This window comes from Triticum aestivum, chromosome 4A (genome assembly GCF_018294505.1).
Source record: "Triticum aestivum cultivar Chinese Spring chromosome 4A, IWGSC CS RefSeq v2.1, whole genome shotgun sequence".
Lineage (NCBI taxonomy): Eukaryota > Viridiplantae > Streptophyta > Magnoliopsida > Poales > Poaceae > Triticum > Triticum aestivum.
This window is the reverse complement of record NC_057803.1, coordinates 240,316,187-240,337,878: the sequence shown is the minus strand read 5'-3', so window position 1 is coordinate 240,337,878 and position 21,692 is coordinate 240,316,187.

Here is a 21,692-nt window from a genome sequence, read left to right as displayed (position 1 = left end):
TCAAATAAGCACCAGATCTGAGATCACTATTGTTATCCTCATGCATTATGTATAGTTAATGTTGGATGCATCATGACTGGATCTTTTCTACCATGAATTACAATGTTCAGTCGCTGCTTGAACTTTGGAGGTGCTCCGCATTTATGTTTTGCGGTCTCAGAAAGGGCTAGCGAGATACCACTTTTGTGATATTATATCTTGATTGTTTTGACAAAGTGTTGGCTTTTGAGATATCTTATAATTGCTCGCTAGTTGATTATTCCATTGATATGAGTTAATAATGTCTAAGAGTTATTGTTGACATGGTTAGTCATGATCATTGCTGAAAACCTGGGTGCTGCTTAATCTTATTTATGTAAACAAGAGCAAAAGAGTTCATAATTCTTTTTCACTTTCAGTTTGTCAACTGAAGCAAAGGTATAAGCTTGGGGAGTTGATACATCTCCATCATATCTAGTTTTCTTTAAACTTTTCCTCTTGTTTTGGACTCTATTTTGCATGATTTGAATGAAACTAACCCAGACTAATGATGTTTTCAGCAGAACTACCATGGTGTTGTTGTTTTTTTTGCATAAATAAAAGTTCTCATATTGGAATGAAACTTCTTGGAGAATTATTTCAAAATAAAAGAAAAATACTGGAGCCAAGAACCACCGAAAGGGGCCCCTGGGTGAGCACAACCCACCAGGACGTGCCTCCCCTCCAGGCACATCCAGGTGGGTTGTTCCCACCTGGTGGCCCCGCAGACCCTGATTCCAACTCCATAAATACCTATTTTTCCAGAAAAATTGAAGGAGGGAGAATTATATCGTTTCATGATACGGAGCTGCGGCCACCTCCTGTTCTTCATCGGGAGGCTAGATCTGGAGTTCATTTGGGGCTTCGGAGAGGGGAATCTTCGATCTTCATCATCACGAACCCTCCTTCATCGCCAATTCCATGATGCTCCCCACCGAGAGTGAGTAATTACTTCGTAGGCTCGCTGGTCGGTGAGGAGTTGGATGAGATTCATCATGTTATCATGCAAGGATGAGGTGTCTAAAACTAGCACCTCTCACAATCTATCTTTAGTGTTGTCTTCTCTATTCCAGGAATTCCAAGATGTTTTCCCTGCCGAGCTACCGCCGGGACTACCTCCACTATGAGGCATCGAACGCTGCAATGACCTTATACCTGGAGCACCTCTTCCTAAAAAGGCTCCCTACCACGTCAACCCCGAGGAAACCAAGGAGATCCAACAGGAAGTACAACAACTCATTGACAACGGCCATGTACAACAAAGATTGAGCCCATGTGTCGTACCGGTAATCCTTGTTCCCAACAAAGATGGAACATATCACATGTGTTTTGATTGTCGTCCTATCAATGCTATCAATATTCGTTATCGTTACCCCATTCCATGCCTTGATGATATGCTGGATTAGCTCAGCGGAGCCACAATTTTTTCTAAAATTGATCTTAAAAGTGGCTATTACCAAATTCGCATCCAAGAAGGTGATGAATGGAAAACAGCTTTCAAAACCAAGTTTGGCTTATATGAATGGTTGGTCATGCCTATGGGCTTATCCGAAGCACCCGGCACCCTTTATGTGTGTGATGCATTTTGTTGTAGCGTATTTGTTGTGGTCAATTTTGACGTTATTCTTGTTTTTAGCAAATCTCTCAAAGATCATGTCACCCATCATAGAACCATTTTGCAAACTCTTAGAAAAGAGCGCCTTTATGCTAATATGGACAAATGCATTTTTGGTGTTGATAAGCTAGTTTTGTTGGGTTTCGTTGTGTCTTCTAAGGGTGTTCATGTAGATGACTCTAAGATTGAAGCTATTAAAACTTGGCCCCAACCAACAAACTTGTAACAAGTGCGTAGTTTTCTTCGCTTAGCCGGATTTGATTTTATCATCACTTTGTGAAGGATTTTTAGCATCGTTGCTCTAGCTTTGCATGCCTTGAGTAAGAAAAATGCACCATTTGTTTGGGGACCATCTCAATATACCGGATTCAATGAAGTTAAGTAATTTGCTTACACATGCCCCTTTGCTTGCATTACCAAACTTTGATAAACCATTTGAGATACATTGCGATGCTAGCGGGTACGACATAGGAGGTCTGTTGATGCAAGAGAAGCGCCCCATAGCTTACTTTAGTGAAAAACTTTCCAGAGCACAACTTAACTAACCCATCTATGACAAAGAGGTATATGCATTAGTGAGAGTCTTGCATGTTTGGGAGCATTATCTCCGCCCTCATGAGTTCATTATCCACAGGGATCATGAAGCACTTAAATATCTTAAGGGTCCAACTAAGTTGGAAAAGCTTCATTCTAAGTGGAGTGAATTCATTGAGTATTTTTCTTTTGTCATCAAATACATCAAGGCAAAGAAAATGTTGTGGCGGTTGCTCTTTCGCATAGTTGCATGCTTGTTACCCAACTTGAATTGAATGCCATTGGCTTTGAGCACATAAAAGACTTGTATGCGCATGATCCTACTTTTGCTATTCCTTAAGCCAAATGTTTGACGCATACGTCTTGGGAATGCTGTTACATCAAAGATGATTATCGTATGAGAGCTTACAAACTATGTATCCCCGAGTCTTCTCTTCGTTTGTTACTTTTGCAAGCTCATGGAGGACTTATGGGAGACACTTCGGACGCGACAAGACATTCGCCACACTCTCCAAGAACTACTTTTGGCCCAAGATGTTCGGCGACGTCTCATGCTACACCAACCGATGCTCTACATGTCACAAAGCTAAGTCTAAAGCTCAATCCCATGGTCTCTATATACCACTTGCAATTCCATATCACCCGTGGGAAGATATTAGTATGGACTTTGTGCTTGGTTTACCTCGAACTAGGAACGACAAAGATTTCGTGTTCGTTGTTGTGGCCAATTCTCTAAGATAGCTCATTTCATTCCATGCAACAAGAAAGACACATGTTGTAAATCTTTTTGTAGGGAAATATTGCGCCTACATGGAGTGCCAAAGACGATTGTCTCGGATCGCGACTTCAAGTTCCTAAGTTACTTTTGGAAGACTCTATGCGCCAAGCTTGGAATCAAGCTTTTGTTCTCTTCAGCATACCATCCTCAGACTGACGGGCAAATGGAGGTCACGAACCGGACCCTATCTACACTCCTACGCGTCTTGATCAATAAGAACATCAAAGAGTGGGAAGTGTGCCTACCAATCGCCGAGTACGCCTACAATCACACAAGACACTGTACGACCGGCAAGTCCCCCTTCGAGGCCGTCTATGGATTCAAACCGTTGTCCCCATTGGACATTATTCCTCTACCACTACAAGAGTGCGCCAACATGGACGCGAGTGCACACGTGAACTACCTCAAGAAGATGCATGAAGATACACAGCACACCATCAAGCACCAAGTTCAACGACTTGCGACCAAGCTCAACATCAACAAGCAACCGATGATATTCCACATTGGATATCTTGTTTGGCTACACCCGCGCAAGGACCGCTTCCCCAACGAACACAAGTCCAAGTTTCTACCTCGAGCCGATGGACCCTTCAAGGTGCTCGCACACTACGACAACAATGTCTACAAGATCGACATCCCACGCGACAAGTACTCCGTCAGTGACATCTTCAACATCAAAGATCTCTCTCCCTACCATGGCGATGAGGTTTTTGATCCGAGGTCAGATCTTTCCCAAGGGGGGGCGAGATGATGCGGAGCATCCACGGTCATCCCCATGGATACTACCATGACTACCCAAGCACCAAGTGGACCCATGACAAGAGCTCGCACATGTGCTATTCAATCTGAGGTGACATCTCTCCTACTTGAGTTCCCCTTACATTCGAATGAGACATGGCTTCTGCGTAAGTCAGAAACACTATGTGTAATCAGGTACAACACACAAGCTACTGCACTGAGAGCTGAGTAAGAAGGATCAGGCACCAACTCTCTGTTTAGCCCGGAAATTCCAGTCAGAGCCCGGAACCTCCGGCTCCCGAAATCCCCGGCCACCCCGGAACCTCCGACCTCCGACGACCCCGACGAATCCGGGCGTGCCAACACTCCCGGAACCAGCCTGGAACCTGGACCAGACCTTCTGGCCGCCGGAACATCCGGTCTGCCTGGACCTTCTGGCCCCCGGACCCCAGCCTCGCTCACGCCGTGCCAACTCTCTGGCTAGCCCGGACACCGCCCGGAGTCCTGCCCGGAACCTCCGGCGCCTAGAACTTTTGGCCAACCCCGAAACTTCTGGCCCTGCCTACACGCAATGACTTGGGCCGAGGCCCGTGTACCCTTTTGCCCCCTAGACTATAAATACTCTTCTCCTACCTACGTTTTAGGGTTAGCATAGGTTTAGCTCGTTTGAGATATAGAGCTTTGCTAATCCACTTGATACCTTCTCCATCAGAGTTCATGACCTCTACAGAGAGGATCCACCAAGTGGATTCAAGACCCCATCACGGGAAGACCCCTCAAGACCTCCTCACAGAGAAGACATTTTGTATCATCCTTTGTTGCGTTTGGACCTTGTATCACTCTTCATGATAATGGATCTAGAACATGTGTGACTGTTTCTCGTTGATTTGAGTGTTTCCTCTTGTTTCCCCTCACGTTTTCCCTCTCGTGTTCTTCGTCTTCTTCGCGGGATCCCCTCCAAATCGTGAAATATCGACGCTAGGGTTTACACCCTACATCACTCGGCAAATCCTATTTAGCACTGCAGGCGCCCGCTACTGTGTATTTTGCAAACGGGCGCCTACAGTGTACCAAGCTAGGTCGGCCCATATTATTTCCGCAAACTCACAAAAAAGGTGTTGCAATTGGCTTTGAACCCGTGACCTTGTGTTCAGAGGGAAGGGCACTAGCCATTCGGCCATGCCAGCCGTATTGAAAAACATTCATTTCTCTCTTCTTATTTCTTTCTTCAATCGTGGTTTTTCTTCTGCACGTTTTCATTCACTTTTTAGTTTTTCTCCTTGCTTTTCCCTTTTTTATTTTTTAAATGCATGGATTCTTAAACGAATCATGAACTTATTATTCAAAATCGATGAACCTTTTTTCCAAAATCCATGGACTTTCATTCAAATTCATGAAGATTTTTTCAAAATCGATGAACTTTTTTCAAATTTGTGAACTTTTTTTAAAATGGATGAACTATTTTGCAAATTTGATGAACTTTTTTTCAAATTGATTGAACTTTTTCAAATTGAATGAACCTTTTCAAATTCAATGAACTAATTTTCAAATTTTCATGAACATCTTTCAAAATCAATGAACTTTTTTCAATTTTTTGTGAACTTTTCTTAAAATCAATGAACTTTTTCCAATTTTTTGTGAACTTTTCTTAAAAATTATGAACTTTTTTAGAACCGATGAACTTTTCAAGTAATTTATAAATTTAACTAAACGTTCTATTAAAATCAATAACTAGAACTCTTTTCTATTAGTGGATACGAAGATGAGGTTGGTCTAGTAATTGTTGCTTTAGTCTGTAGATCTCAGGTGGTGAGTTCGAACCCCAGCTCTCCCACTATTTGTTTTTCATGTTTTTCTTTGTTAGTAGGTAATGGGCCACATTCGAAACCGGCCCAATCAAGAAACATGAAGGTGCCAAGTTGTCTAACCCGCACTGAAGGCACCGACTAGGGGCTCCCGGAGTGCTCCCCCCACTCCAATTCGGCTTCCAAGTGGAAAAGGTGGGGCCTCTATAATGCCCCGAGTTCGATGCGCCACGTGTCTTCCAGTTATTCATCGTCGTTGCCATGACATTTGCTTGTGTGTTGCATTTTGCCATGTCATCATCTCCATTTCATCATCATGTTTTTCAAACTTGCATCCGGTCACTTTCTCCGTTTTTCGTTTCGGAATCCGACACTCTCACATGCACCCATTGCGCCTCTCAGATCTCATTTCGCGAGCGGGATAAAAACATTCTCGGAATGGGCCTGGATTTGTCGAGTGGTCTTGGTACATCACTGGTAGACCGCCTGTCAAATTTCGTTCCATTTGGAGGTCGTTTGATGCCCCAACGGTTAACCACGTTAACCGAAGCCCTCCTACTCTTTGCGGCCCAGCACCCTCGACAACAGCCCACTAGCCCATCTAAACCCCCTCCATGCTCTTCGTCGTTCGATCACGATCGTGTGGGAGAATGCCACACCTTAATAGCCCTCTCCTAGATCCCTTGACCTATATATTAGCCTCCCCTCCACAATTTTCGGGCAAACCCTAGTCTACCTCCTCCTCCGCTGCCGGACGTATCCGCCTGGACCGGACGCATCCACACCGCCGGCCCGCAGCCTCTCCCAGCGTACCACGTGGCCCGGCCGCCTCTCTCCACCGCGCCCCACCGCCAGGCCCGTCGGGGCTTCAGGCCGGCCCGCCCCAGGCCGAAACCGAGCCGCACCTGACCTTCCCGCGCGCCCCCCTGCGCCCCGTTGCCCGGACCCGCAGCTCGTCGGACCTCCGCCGCCGCCGACCTCTCCAGGTCCCTGTGCCGCCTTGCCTTGTTCTCTCCCCCTCCTCTGCCTTCTCTCTCTCTCTCTCTCTGCTCCTGACGCTCACCCCGTTAGCGCTGCCGTGCAGGAACCTCGCCACCGGCCCCATTGTGCATCACACCGCAGAGTTCATCGCCCGCCGCCGCCGGGAATGGGTTCCCCGGGGCCAGATTCGACCAGATCCACCGCCCTATGGCCTCCTCCGGCCAGATCCGCCGACTCCCGGCCCGGCCCCCACTGTTGCGCCATCTCGGTGTTGCGCCTCCGCCCTGCCTCCCCCCCCCCCCGATCCAGGAGGGATCGAGGAGGAGCGACCGCGTGGTCCCCGCGAGCTCGACCCAGCTCCGGGCCTCTCCTCAACCCAGCCCCCGTGTCCAAGCCAGCCTGCCCGACCTCTTCCTCAACTGGGCCAGGCCCATGGTGAACCCTGCTGCAAAATCCCGCCCCGGGCATTGTTTAGTTTGCCTGCGCTCAGTTCTGATTTTTGGCTAAGTCTTTTTCGCCTGAGGATAATCATCATATTGCATTTTGGCATGCTTGTATCTCGGTAACCGTGCATCAGATTGAACCAATATAGAAATGTAAATTGATCTACTCTTTGTGCTCTTAATGTTGGTGGCTGTTTAATTCATGATAGGATGCATCTTCTTGTCATAATCATCGTTGCAAGAGTGCTAAATGATGTTAGTTGCTGGAGATTGTCATAACTTGCTGATTTGTCTTTTTCATAGCATTTTGTGTGTTTATCTTTTGAGAATCATGTCTACATGTTTTAGAAGCATATTCATGCCATCTTTAAAGTGGTGTAATCCATGTATTTTTATGTGCCCTTTCATGACTAGCACAAGCATGCAAAGTAGGGTACTTGCTGTTGTTGATTTCAGTGACTATGATTTGTAGTTAACTTTATGCTACAAGTGAATCCATGCATAATCTAGAGATACTCAATAAGGGTGGTTTGTAGTTCTTGTTAAGCTCTATCCATCCATGCCTTTTTTGCAATTATGGCCTGATGTAGCTTGTTGTTACCATGCTCTAAAGTTGCTAAATAATGTTGTTGTCAGCCTGTTAACAGTAAGTTCATTCTTGCCATGTGAATAGCTAGTGATCTATGCATCCTATGACCATGTTCTTGACATGAGTAGTTGCACAAATATGCCTTCTTGCTGTTGGTTAAAGTCACATGCCCTGAAATGCTTTTTGGTGAGCTTCACAAGCTCGCAAACATGTCTACTTGTCATTATTCCTGCCATGTTCAGTTTATTTCACTAAGTCTGTGAATCTGTTATCATTTGCATTCTTGCCATGACATTTTGAGCATGTTCTAGTGCTTTGTAGCAGTAGCTTAGTTTTCATGTTTTGTAGTGCTTTACCTGTACACACCTGCTATATCATTTGATGCCATGATATGTTCATGCATATACTTTTGTTGTTTCAAAATATGCATCCTGAATCTATTTTCAGCCTTACTTTGTTTTTCACTAAGTTGGAGAATCGGTTATGTCTTGATGATTGCCATTGATCTATGGGTTATATGGAGATGCTTAGTAAAAATATTTTTCCATGTTTAACCTTTACTTTAATGCCATGCTTTTTTTTGTCATGATCTTGCACTATAGCATGTTTGTTTCATGCCTCCAACATGTCAACATGTTATTTCTACTCACATGGATGCCCTACTTTTAACCAAGTCATAATCTGTGTTATAAAGTGGCTTGTTGCATTGATCATGTTGGTTTAATCTTGATGCCTATGAACATGAATCTTGTTGTTATTTGAAGCATGTAACATGTACTTTGAGCGCATATGAAGTTTGTGTCCATATGTTTCTTGTAGCATGTTGTTTCCTTGATTGCAAAGTGCTTAGTTGCTGTTTTGGGCACATTGTGTTTGAAAATTGTATTGAGTGTATGTGTTGAACAGTGGCTCCGTTTGGAGCATGCTCTATATGAAACTTGCTAGGTTTTTCATGTAGTTTCATCATGCCATGTTGCATCCATGTTTTGGAGTGTTTGTGATGTTGTGTTGCATGCATTTTGCATCAATGCCATGTTAAACTTGTTTTGCTCATATCTTCTAGGCCGTAGCTCCGAATTAAATGAACCTTATATGTAACTTGACTAGAAAGACGTGTAGATCATCTTGGTGCACTTTAACTTTATGTTTAACAACTTTAATATAATGTTTTGTTCAGATCAGTACCAATTTCGAAATTTGCATATGGGGAGTTTCCGGAATTGTTATATGTTGTTTACGGCCTCAATTAAACTTGCTTTGATGTGTTGCTCTTGTATGCATCCTCTCTTGCCATTAGTAGCATCATATAGCCTTTTCATACATCATACTTCATTGAGCATCATGTATTTGTTTATGTGTTGTGTGTTTACCATGTTGTTTGCTTCTTTCTGGTTATGCTCCTTCTCGATGGTTCTTGTTCGTTGCGATTGTGAGGATTCGTTCGACTACGTGTGATTGTCTACTTCATGGACTCGTTCTTCTTCCTAGCAAGATTTCGGGTAAGATCACCATCACCTTGGATCTCACTACTATCTTTGCTATGCTAGTTGGCTCGATGCTATGGCTATGTCGCGCTACCTACCACTTGTTTATCAAGCCTCCAAAATTGCCATGATAGCCTCTAACATTTTTACCCTTCCTAGCAAACTGTTGTTTGGTTATGTTACCACTTTGCTCAGCCCCTCTTATAGCGTTGCTAGTTGCAGCTGCAGCTGCAGGTTGTTCCATGTTGAGACATGGATATCTTGGGATATCACAATATATCTTATTTAATTAATGCACATATATACTTGGTAAAGGGTGGAAGGCTCGGCCTTTTGCCTGGTGCTTTGTTCAACTCTTGCCGCCCTAGTTTCCGTCATACCGGTGTTATGTTCCTTGATTTTGCGTCCCTAACATGTTGAGGGTTTAAGGGCCCCTCTAGACAGTTCGCTTTGAATAAAACTCTTCTAGCAAGGCCCAACATTGGTTTTAACATTTGCCATAATAATATTGAAATAAATAATTAATTAGCATAGGGCATCATGAACCCGAGGATTCTTTTCTACGTACAAGGGGGCCAGTGCTGATGGTGTTGGTCCCAATAGAGCAGCTTGCGGCGCCGCCCCTTGGCAACTTGGGGTATTTTTGTCGCTGTAACCATAGCTCATCCGCCATGCCCTGAGACGAGATACGCGCGGCTATTATCAGGGTGTCGGCACGTCGGGAGGTCTTGTTGGAATTGTTTTACCATTATCGAAATGTCTTGTGCACCGGGATTCTGAGTCTGATCGGAGGGTCCCAAGATGGAGGATTGTCTCCATGGATCATGAGTTTGTCATGGGCTAAGTTGGGACACCCCTTCAGGGTTTAAACTTTCGATAGCCGTGCCCGCGGTTATGTGGCAGATGGGAATTTGTTAATATCCAGTTATAGTGAACTTGAAGTAAACTAAATTAAAATACACCAACCGCATGCGTAACCGTGAATGTCTCTTTTTGGGAAGTTCGACAGGAGAACATGGTTGGGTTATGTTTGAATGTAAGTAGCTCACGATTACTTCTTGATCATTACTAGTTTGCGACCATTGTGTAGTTTCTCGTCTTATTCTTGTACTCGTAAGTTAGCCACCATACAATGCTTAGTGCTGCTGCAACCTCACCACTTATCCTTTTCATACCCATTAAAGTTTGCTAGTCTTGATACGCATGGTAATGGGATTGCTGAGTCCTCATGGCTCACAGATTACTACAACAATAGTAGCAGGTACAGGTAATGCGATGATCATGACGTGAGAGCGATGTTTACTTGTTTTGGAGTTCTTCTTCTTCTTTGTCGATCTTGGGTTAGGTTCCTGGTCGGCAGCCTGGGCTAGCAGCGTGGATGTCGTTTGAGCTTCTGTTTGTGTTTCATCCGTAGTCGGATGTTGTTCTCATGTATGATGTATGATGTATTCTTGTGGCATTTTTATGCCCTTTGTATGTATCCCCAACTATTAAGTAATGGTATGATGTAATGATATCCACCTTGCAAAAGCGTCTCCAATATGCGCTTATATCCTTGGTGGGACCTTCGAGTTCCTCTAGGATAGGGTTGCATATCGGGTGTGACAGCCTCCCCCTATTGGGCCCATGTGGCCAAATTCTCCTTCCACCACTTAGCCTTTTAAGGCTCGTTAATATTTAATTAAATATAAAACACTCCTAAATATTATTAGATCCTTTAATATTAATTTAACATCTTCGTAAACAATTTCGACCTATATATTTCTGTCGGTAATACTCACTATTGTCCGATAAACTCTGAAACCCTTCCGGTGACCTTGAAGCGCTTTCGGTTCCTCTCGAAACTATTTCAAATGTTAGTGAAACTATTTGACAAATGTATTCTCAATATTTCCCTGTCCTAATAACACTCAACAGATCATGATTACCTTAAGCTTGTGACCCTGCAGGTTTGGTAAAACATAGACATGAACAAAACCCCTTTTGTTCAATGGCCAATAGCGGAACCGTGGACATCCATATCCGTCCCTATGAGTACACGAATGTCATTCGAGTGAACCTTTGGTTATCATGTGTTATTCATTTTCTTCATGATATTTACAAAGCCCGAGGTGAGATATATCAGTATCTTCTTGAATCGCACACATGCTCACTATACCGGTCTCCTCGTTATTGGTTTTGTTCTACCTTCGGGTTGACATGTTCCGGCATCCCCGTAACATAGTCACATGTGTCTACCCAAACTATAATGGATACCATCACATCGAGAGGTACCTAAGAATATCTCTCCATCATCGGAGGAGCAAATTCCACTCTCGAGCTATCTAGTCCCTTATCAAACTTTTTGATGATCCTATAAGTTGTTGTTATGATCACGGTGTTACAGATGACTTTTGAGAAACCCCAATATTAATCATACTGTAAGAAGTGACTACGATACTCTCATGGTCTAAGGAACTGAATCACACATTAACACTTCATGTTATAACAATTGACTTCTGATGATATTATCTGAAAGTACAACAAACAAGTTTGGGTCTATTCAATACGATCGTTCTTCTAGCGTCATACTCTCAATGTTGTTTTTAGTACTATCATTATACTTAACGATATCCTAACATCCAAAAAACATGATCAACAACAACACTTGAGCTAGTCTTAGTTATATGAAAGACTAGGAACAAAATTTTATCGTTTATCATTTGACACGTGCATATGAGTTTTCCACTGAATCGCGTATTCCAGGATCATAGCAGTTATCGCATAAAATATAAACTCTCAAGTATGAATATGGAAATATAATAATATTATTGCCTATATGTAGTGACCCAACCCGAATGGATCAAGTCTTTGTGCTTAAGTGTCATCCCTGGATCGGTATGCTGACACACACGGTACTCGAGGATTTATAACAGAGGTAAATCACATGTATAAGTAACGTAAAATACTATTACCTCAATCCAAATAGAGGAAGTAACAAGGTTGTGGATTCCCATCAACACCAACGGCAAAGTTGAGTGTAGAAATCGTAACCCTAACGTATCACTTACTCGTCGTAAGAAATCCTGCAACATGAGACGTTGCAGCCACAAAGGGTCAGTACATTGAATGTACTGGAAAATTCACACCATAGAGAATGATGAACAATGGCTATCACTACATGCATATTTGGCTGGTGGAAAAGCTCTACTGCAAAGAAATAGATTTTATTTTACTATCATGGTGGTTGTTGAACATTGAGAATGGTTGACAGCATTCTCAATCCCAATTAAGTAACATCATTAAACCCAACAAACTTAATTTAAAGTAACATGATGAGATTCACATGATAATCCAAGTACTAGATACTCCAGATGTCCATAACCGGGGACACGGCTAACCATGATTAGTTTATACACTCTGCAGAGGTTTGCACACTTTTCCCCACAAGACTCGATCTCCTCTGTTGGATATCTCGCACTGCACGGTGTTTGAGAAACGGATGACCGAGACATAGTCTTTCAGAAGTGCTAGCACCTTACGATCGGGTAGACCATACCACCTACATCCTCAACATCTGCTAGTCTACCACTATAAGAGTTCGCACGACTTAGTCAACTATGCTAGAGCCCATAATAGCTTGTGGCTGCACACGGAAGTTTCTAGCATGAAAAATCTCATGATCCCTTTGAGCCTGGGTGGCGGTCCATAAAAAAATAGGCAATCCTGGTCTACCCAGGTGCCTAGACAGGCAATCCTAGAATAACCAGGTGCCTCAATCCACCCAGATGTGTGTTTAAGTTGCCACCTTAAGTAAACCATTAATTAACAATCTCACATCTGTCATGAATACTCTCAAAACCCAATCCACGTCTACGAGCATAGCATGGCAATATAAGCATAATGTAATAGTAACTCCCAAGGGTTTGATAATAAACAGGTGATAGGTTCCTACCTCATCAACTACTTCCCATCCCACAATTTAATTAGATCCTAATCATGCAATGTTGGAGGTTTGATCTAATGCAATAAAAACTGGGTATGAAAAAGGTATGATAAAAGTGTGAACTTGCCTGCAATGTTGATGAAGATGATTTGCACTCAAAAATCTTTATAGATCTACTCGTCACACTCCGATCAATCTATCGTAAGCAAGCAATAGTAACCATACATAAGCAATCACTCAAACGATCAAAAAGATCGAAGAAGTCGATTCGGAAAACATCAAAACCAAGCAAATAGCTCTTGCAACATAAAACAATTTCTAACAGTACCAAAATTATATGAATTTGGCCTTATCAGAAAGTTTAGGTCAAGAGCTTTGATTTGCAAAAAGAATCAACTCAAACGGAGCTACGAAACTCAAGTTATGTTCAAAAGAAGTTTGAATATAAATCTAAACAAAATTCGAAATTTGAAAATTTCAAAAAACATGTTTGGGTTGGATTACTGGATAGAGGGGATCATAACGAAGAAGTGGGTGTTGGTTTCGTTGGATTTGGACAAGCGAGTAAAAAGTTATGGCTATTTGTAAAATCGGGGCCAAGCTGCTTTACGGAAGAAAAAAAATAGATACAGGCTAGGGTCTAATGTATAAATACGTAGACTAATTGATAATCTAATTATTTTATCGTATTAGTCTAAAAAAATAATAAACTATGAAAGTATAAGAAGAAAAAAAAACAAAGAGAGATACCTTTATAAGACAAACAAAAGATGACTTTGGAGAGAAGAGAAAATTTCTAGAAGTCGCGCCGGAGAGGAGAAATATATTTTTCTTAAATGAATTTAGTCAAACCAAAATATTGATTTAATCCGAATCGGATGATTTTTGGAGGCTCTATGGATCTATATTTATTGGTGAAAAGGAGGTTTAAAGTTCAAAGGCTAGGCAATATGGAACTAAACATAGACGAAAATATACGAAACAGAGAAGAAAAGAGAAGGATGGGCCTAAAGGCCTTCGGCCGGCCGCGCGCACGATGCGGTGCAGTTTATTTTTTATTTTTGGAAAACTCGGCCTAAGAAAAAAAAGAAAAAAAAAACTGAAAAGGCTGGCTAGGCCTGGCCCATATAGGATAAAGAAAAAAAATAGGGCGCCCGCTGGTACTATGATGCGCACGTGGGCGACAGTTAGTTTCAGGCGCGCGCGTAGTTTTTTTTAAACAGAATGCGATAAACTAAAAAAACGAAAATAAAAGTAAAACTTTATATAGGCATATTATATATCAAAATTTTCAGAAAAAGATTTTCTACGAAATGAACATTTTTATAACTTCAAATAAAGTCCACAAAAATTCAGATAAATCAAAGAGTGCTACTGGTCTACTAAAATCCAACAAAATTCATTTTAAAAATACCAAAATGATTTCAATTTAATTTTTCTCCAATTTTCTAATGTAGGGAATCATGTTACCCTAATTTCCATATATTTTATTTTTGGAGAAAAATAATTTGAATAAAACTCAAATAAATCCAAATTGAAAATTAATTCCAAAAGGACCTTGAAATTGATCCTTTGAAACTCCCAACTCATATTTCATATAATTTGAAGAAGTCATTTTATCTTCGCTCGTGAAAATCATTGAGTTGCATAAAGTTTAAGAATTGGAAATATTCTCAAATGAAATTCAAATATTTTCAATACCCCTTGTCATTTAAATAAATGGAAGAAATCATGTCATCTTCTCTCCAGGGTTTCGTGGTGAAAAGAATTTGAATTCACGGAGATCATAAAATGCAAAGGTGAAAGTTTGGGAAAGTCCTTTTATTCCCTCTCATTTAACTTTCAAAAAGCTTCGAATTTCACTCACTTTCAGTCAATCAATCAAACATTCAATCAAATCTATCTATTTATTATAACATTCCAGAATTTAGAATTTTGGGATGTTACAAACCTACCACCCTTAAAATGAATCTCGTCCTCGAGATTCGGAGAGGCTAGAAAGAAATAGGTTAGGTTCGGTGTCTTCTCAAAATCCATCAATCATCACAAGGGGTCTGGGTGCTACCACCCTTAAAATCCTTGTTACGGTTCCATCAAAACTCATATACTCCATCCTTATTCTTGGCAGTGTCGGTCTTCTCAGTTCGTAACGATAATTCCTTATCCGGGCTCTTCCGGTAGTGGCAGGGTGGTAATCCAATTATGGTTTCTCCTGCAGGAAATGGGTCTGGGTTGATCCTCACCGTATAACCTACGGTTGGCAACAACTGCCGTGTACAAGGGAAAAATACTTATACCATTCTAAGGTTCAAACAAGGTTTAATATTGTCGTCTCTCTACTATAGGCAAGTCACTCAGATTTACCATCCCATATAGCAAGGCGAATAATAAGAGTAAGTTGGTATGGTGATCAATCCACCCCGCACCCAAATCATTACCTTGTATACGGTTTAGCGAATCTCGCATTCTAACACTCGGTCATCCTCACAAGCATTGCAGAATTTCTCTTGTCCACGAACTGCGTTCGGAATAATCCATTGATTCTGCAAGCCAAACAAACATCTATCATTCCTTCACCACTCTCAGGTTTTGCGTAAACTCCTATAAAATCGTCGGTTGATAAGTCGTAACTCCTTCCAGGATTTTTTTTCCTTCAGCAAAATGTGCTTGCTTCTTGGCAGGTCCTGGGGCCTGTGGGTTATGGCCCATCTTATCACTTGTAGTCCTTGAACTTATCATCGGGCAACTGATCATTATTCCAACTTCCAGCTTCCTAGTATTCTTAAATCCATCCAATTGTAATGTCTTCCTTCCTTCTATTGGCACCAAACTAGGACATGATTACTCAGACTTATCAGGGAATTTCCCTTGATCCATATTTCCAACATCATACCTCCTTTATATCCAATAGTAATTTATCTCTTCATCCTCGTGGGATATCCCACATACCGAGATAAAAACTTATACTTATGGAGTCCATATTCCACATCATTATCCTTTCCAGGGTCAAGCGTCCTTATAGGGGAATATTGGCCATCTCTGCATGGCACTTTTTCAACTGGGAAACGTGAAACACATCATGAACTCCTGACAGTCCTTTGGGTAACTCCAACTTGTTGGCCACTTCTCCCATATGCTCCAAAACTCGGTATGTCCTACAAATCTCGGGGCTAATTTTCCCTAAACTCCAAATCGTTTAATTCCTCGCAGAGGGAACACATGAAGACATGCTCTATCTCCAATTTCATAGACTACCTCCTTGAGTTTTTTTGAGTCTACATAACTCTTCTGTTGGTACTGAGCTACCTTCAGTCTATCTCGAATCAACTTAACATTCTCTTCTGAGTCCTTGATCACATTTGGTCCAAACAACTGACGGTCTCCAACTTCATCCCACATACTCTTGGGGTATCACACTATCGAGACAAAACTCGTATTCATTTTGTCCGAAATCCACTCAGTGGAGTATCCTTATCTTTTCCAGGGGTCAAGGGTTCTTACAGGGTACTACCACCCTTAAAATGCACAAATCTTCCATAGACCATATTTCTCATATCCTCAGAATGGCCAAAATTCTTCTTCATAGAGTAACAACTCATAAGATCCATATCAGTACCAATGATGCTAACTTTATTCATTCTCAAGTGATTACAATCTCTCGCTTTTCCATTACATGTCTCAACTCAACACCTCAATATAAAAGAAAATGTTCTCACTTCTACTACTCCATTTCTTTGGTTGCATCTCAACTATCTAGCACAAGTTTCCTTCTCCTTGGGGCATTCTCTGGCAAAGTGCCCTGCTCCATTACAACTAAAACAATTTACTTCTGACAAGTATCGAGGTTTCCTTTTTGGGCAATTGTTGAGGTAGTGCCCTGACTCCTTGCACCTGTAACAGGTGATATGACTCAGGTCCCTCCTGGGCTCCAATCGGTTTCTCTTCCTGGACTTTTCCATTCCAATCAGGGCTTCTATTTCCTGTGGGTCATATTCTACTTTCTTTGTCGGGAATTCTACTAGATCCCCATTCAAACAATTTTGGGAGATGTGTCCTTCTTCTCCACATGAATAGCAAGACTTAGTGCAGGGTTTACTCGGGTATTCTTTAGGTGGGTCTTCCATATCTTCCTTCATCACAACTTCTTCTAAAATTTCCATGAGGGCTCCTTTCATTACTTCTTTCTTCTGCTGGATGGTTCATTGTACCATGGGGTAAATGTGACACTGAGCAGGATAGTAGGTAGTCCCTTCACACAACAAACAAGTAATCTGCCTAATTGGGCATTCTTCAACTAGGTGACTTCCTTCACAATTAGGGAATTCATCCTTGTGTTCTTTATGGGTGTGTCCTATTTCTCCACAAATCTTACATGCACAAGGTTTCTTCACACCCTTTCCATAAGGCTTCAACTTCTGGGACACAAGTTGAGATCTCTGCAGAGTCAACTTTAATTCTTTCCAAGTGGTTACTCCTTGCCATCCGTTGATGGTTTGGTATATCCTCCACCAAGTAGCAGCACCTCTTTCAAAGCACTGAAGAGCATGCTAGGTCATATCATGTCCAACTATAGGGTTATTCTTCATGTGATCCTACATGTTCTGAATCCATTGGTCCGTCTCCAATTGACTCATCGGTCCAGAAAATATAAGCTCATCTCCATTCATCATCTATTGGGTCCATGGGTTTGGGGTGAGATAAGAGAGATAGAGAGGGATACACACAATGCAAACAGCAGTTTTGAAAAGACAGATTTTTGTTGTGGCTGTCGAAAAACATCAAACAAATGACAACTCACAATCGTCGCATCTAACGTAGGTATATAACAGGGGTTTGGTCTTCTAAGGTCAATAAATCTTCAACGTCTCCAAACTCTACAAGCCTTGTTCATGCCTCCAATGGATTCTTCCGGTCATGCTTGTCTTCTCAAGTTCTTTTGCCAGATCATCTCTGTTGATGTGAAATCTCTCGTGACATTCTTTAATACTCTGGAGTTGCATTTCAAACTTCTAGGTTTCAACATCCTTGGCATGAACCATGGTCTAGTTCCTAACGAATCTCCGGTTTCTCGAGTTTTGCTCCTCCAGCTTGCTACTTTAGCTTCTTGGACCTAAGTTCTTCAAGAAATGCTTCCTTGTCAAAATACGGCTTCATGGAGCTCCACCTTAAACTTCTTGATGTACTACTCCAGATCCTGGTGATACACCGGCTAAGGTTAAAACTTCATCTTACTGATAGGTTCTCCATCAGCCTTCTTCCATCAAATCCATTCTGAAGAAATGCATCCTTAACTCAGCACGGTGACAATAACATCAGCGGCGATGACATCACGGATAACCGTGTTTCTGCTTTTGTCATTGCCAGGAGCTATCTTCCATAGTTGATATCTCCTGCCTTAGGGTTTTCTTGACAAAACTTTGAGTTCTCATGCTCCATGCTCCGGTCTTTCTCCGATACACCTTATCTCGGGTATTGACAACTTCCATAGTCTGCCAAGTTCCATAAGGGTTGCCTTCCTAGGTCACACAAATCTGGAAATTCTTCAGAGCCTCCAATTTTCCTAGTCTTCAGAGTCTTCAACAGTTTGTAGTTTCCATTATTCAGATGCACGGAAAATACTCTTCATTCCGAAGTGGTATTAGTTGTCCGATATGTTGTACTTCTCGGAGTGGTCTCATCAGTCGAATCTTCGTGTGGTCAAAAGGGAAAGGGGGTATGGTCTCACTAAAGGGAATTTTTGAATAAGCTCAGAAGAGAAGAGAGGAAAAGATCTTTTTGAAAATGAAGTTGTAGAGTAAAATCTTTCCTATGGGCTTGCCAATTTCTAGGGTCACGTTCTATAGTCAACATGTGCTCTGATACCATCTTGTAGCGATCCGACCCGAATGGATCAAGTCTCTGTGCTTAAGTGTCATCCCTGGATCGGTATGCTGACACACACAGTACTCGAGGATTTATAACAGAGGTAAATCACATGTATAAGTAACGTAAAATACTATTACCTCAATCCAAATAGCGGAAGTAACAAGGTTGTGGATTCCCATCAACACCAACGGCAAAGTTGAGTGTAGAAATCGTAACCCTAACGTATCACTTACTCATCGTAAGAAATCCTGCAACATGAGACGTTGCAGCCACAAAGGGTCAGTACATTGAATGTACTGGCAAATTCACACCATAGAGAATGATGAACAATGGCTATCACTACATGCATATTTGGCTGGTGGAAAAGCTCTACGGTTATAAGGTTTTTGTGAAAAGCCAATTTTTCCCTACTGCAAAGAAATAGATTTTATTTTACTATCATGGTGGTTGTTGAACATTGAGAACGGTTGACAGCATTCTCAATCCTAATTAAGTAACATCATTAAACCCAACAAACTTAATTTAAAGTAACATGATGAGATTCACATGATAATCCAAGTACTAGATACTCAAGATGTCCATAACCGGGGACACGTCTAACCATGATTAGTTTATACACTCTGCAGAGGTTTGCACACTTTTCCCCACAAGACTCGATCTCCTCTGTTGGATATCTCGCACTGCACGGTGTTTGAGAAACGGATGACCGAGACATAGTCTTTCAGAAGTGCTAGCACCTTACGATCGGGTAGACCATACCACCTACATCCCCTACATCTGCTAGTCTACCACTATAAGAGTTCGCACGACTTAGTCAACTATGCTAGAGCCCATAATAGCTTGTGGGTGCACACGGAAGTTTCTAGCATGAAAAATCTCATGATCCCTTTGAGCCTGGGTGGCGGTCCATAAAAAAAATAGGCAATCCTGGTCTACCCAGGTGACTAGAGAGGCAATCCTAGAATAACCAGGTGCCTCAATCCACCCAGATGTGTGTTTAAGTTGCCACCTTAATTAAACCATTAATTAACAATCTCACATCTGTCATGAATACTCTCAAAACCCAATCCACGTCTACGAGCATAGCATGGCAATATAAGCATAACGTAATAGTAACTCCCAAGGGTTTGATAATAAACAGGTGATAGGTTCCTACCTCATCAACTACTTCCCATCCCACAATTTAATTAGATCCTAATCATGCAATGTTGGAGGTATGATCTAATGCAATAAAAATTGGGTATGAAAAAGGTATGATCAAAGTGTGAACTTGCCTGCAATGTTGATGAAGATGATTCGCACTCAAAAATCTTGATAGATCTACTCATCACACTCCGGTCAATCTATCATAAGCAAGCAATAGTAACCATACATAAGCAATCACTCAAAAGATTAGAAAGATCGAAGAAGTCGATTCGGAAAACATCAAAACCAAGCAAATAGCTCTTGCAACATAAAACAATTTCTAACAGTACCAAAATTATATGAATTTGGCCTTATCAGAAAGTTTAGGTCAAGAGCTTCGATTTGCAAAAAGAATCAACTCAAACGGAGCTACGAAACTCAAGTTATGTTCAAAGGAAATTTGAATATAAATCTGAACAAAATTCGAAATTTGAAAATTTCAAAAACATGTTTGGGTTGGATTACTGGATAGAGGGGATCATAACGAAGAAGTGGGCGTTAGTTTCGTTGGATTTGGACAAACAAGTAAAAAGTTATGGCTATTTGAGTAATCAGGGCCAAGCTGTTTTACGGGAAAAAATATAGATACAGGCTAGGGTCTAATGTATAAATACGTAGACTAATTGATAATCTAATTATTTTATCGTATTAGTCTAAAAAATAATAAACTACGAAAGTATAAGAAGAAAAAAAACAAACAGAGATACCTTTATAAGGCAGACAAAAGATGACTTTGGAGAGAAGAGAAAATTTCTAGAAGTCGTGCCAGAGAGGAGAAATATATTTTTCTTAAATGAATCTAGTCAAACCAAAATATTGATTTAATCCAAATCGGATGATTTTTGAAGGCTCTATGGGTCTATATTTATTGATGGAAAAGAGGTTTAGAGGTTAAAGGCTAGGCAATGTGGGACTAAACATAGACGAAAATATACGAAACAGAGAAGAAAAGAGACGGATGGGCCTAAAGGCCTTCGGCCGACCGCGCGCACGCTGCGGTGCAGTTTTTTTTTGGAAAATTCGGCCTAAGAAAAAAAAAGAAAAAAAAACTGAAAAGGCTGGCTGGGCCTGGCCCATATAGGATACAGAAAAAAATAGGCACCCGCTGGTACTATGATGCGCACGTGGGCGACGGTTAGTTTCAGGCGCGCGCAGTTTTTTTTAAACAGAATGCGATAAACTAAAAAAATGAAAATAAAAATAAACTTTATATAGGCATATTATATATCAAAATTTTTAGAAAAAGATTTTCTGCGACATGAACATTTTTATAACTTCAAATAAAATCCACACAGATTCAGATAAATCAAATAGTGCTACTGGTCTATTAAAATCCAGCAAAAATCATTTTAAAAATACCAAAATGATTTCAATTTAATTTTTCTCCAATTTTCTAATCTAGGGAATCATGTTACCCTAATTTCCATATATTTTATTTTTTGAAAAAAATAATTTGAATAAAACTTAAATAAATCCAAATTGAAAATTAATTCCAAAAGGACCTTGAAATTGATCCTTTGAAACTCCCAACTCATATTTCATATAATTTGAAGAAGTCATTTTATCTTCGCTCGTGAAAATCATTGAGTTGCATAAAGTTTCAGAATTGGAAATATTCTCAAATGAAATTCAAATATTTTCAACACCCCTTGTCATTTAAATAAATGGAAGAAGTCATGTCATCTTCTCTCCAGGGTTTCGTGGTGAAAAGAATTTGAATTCACGGAGATCA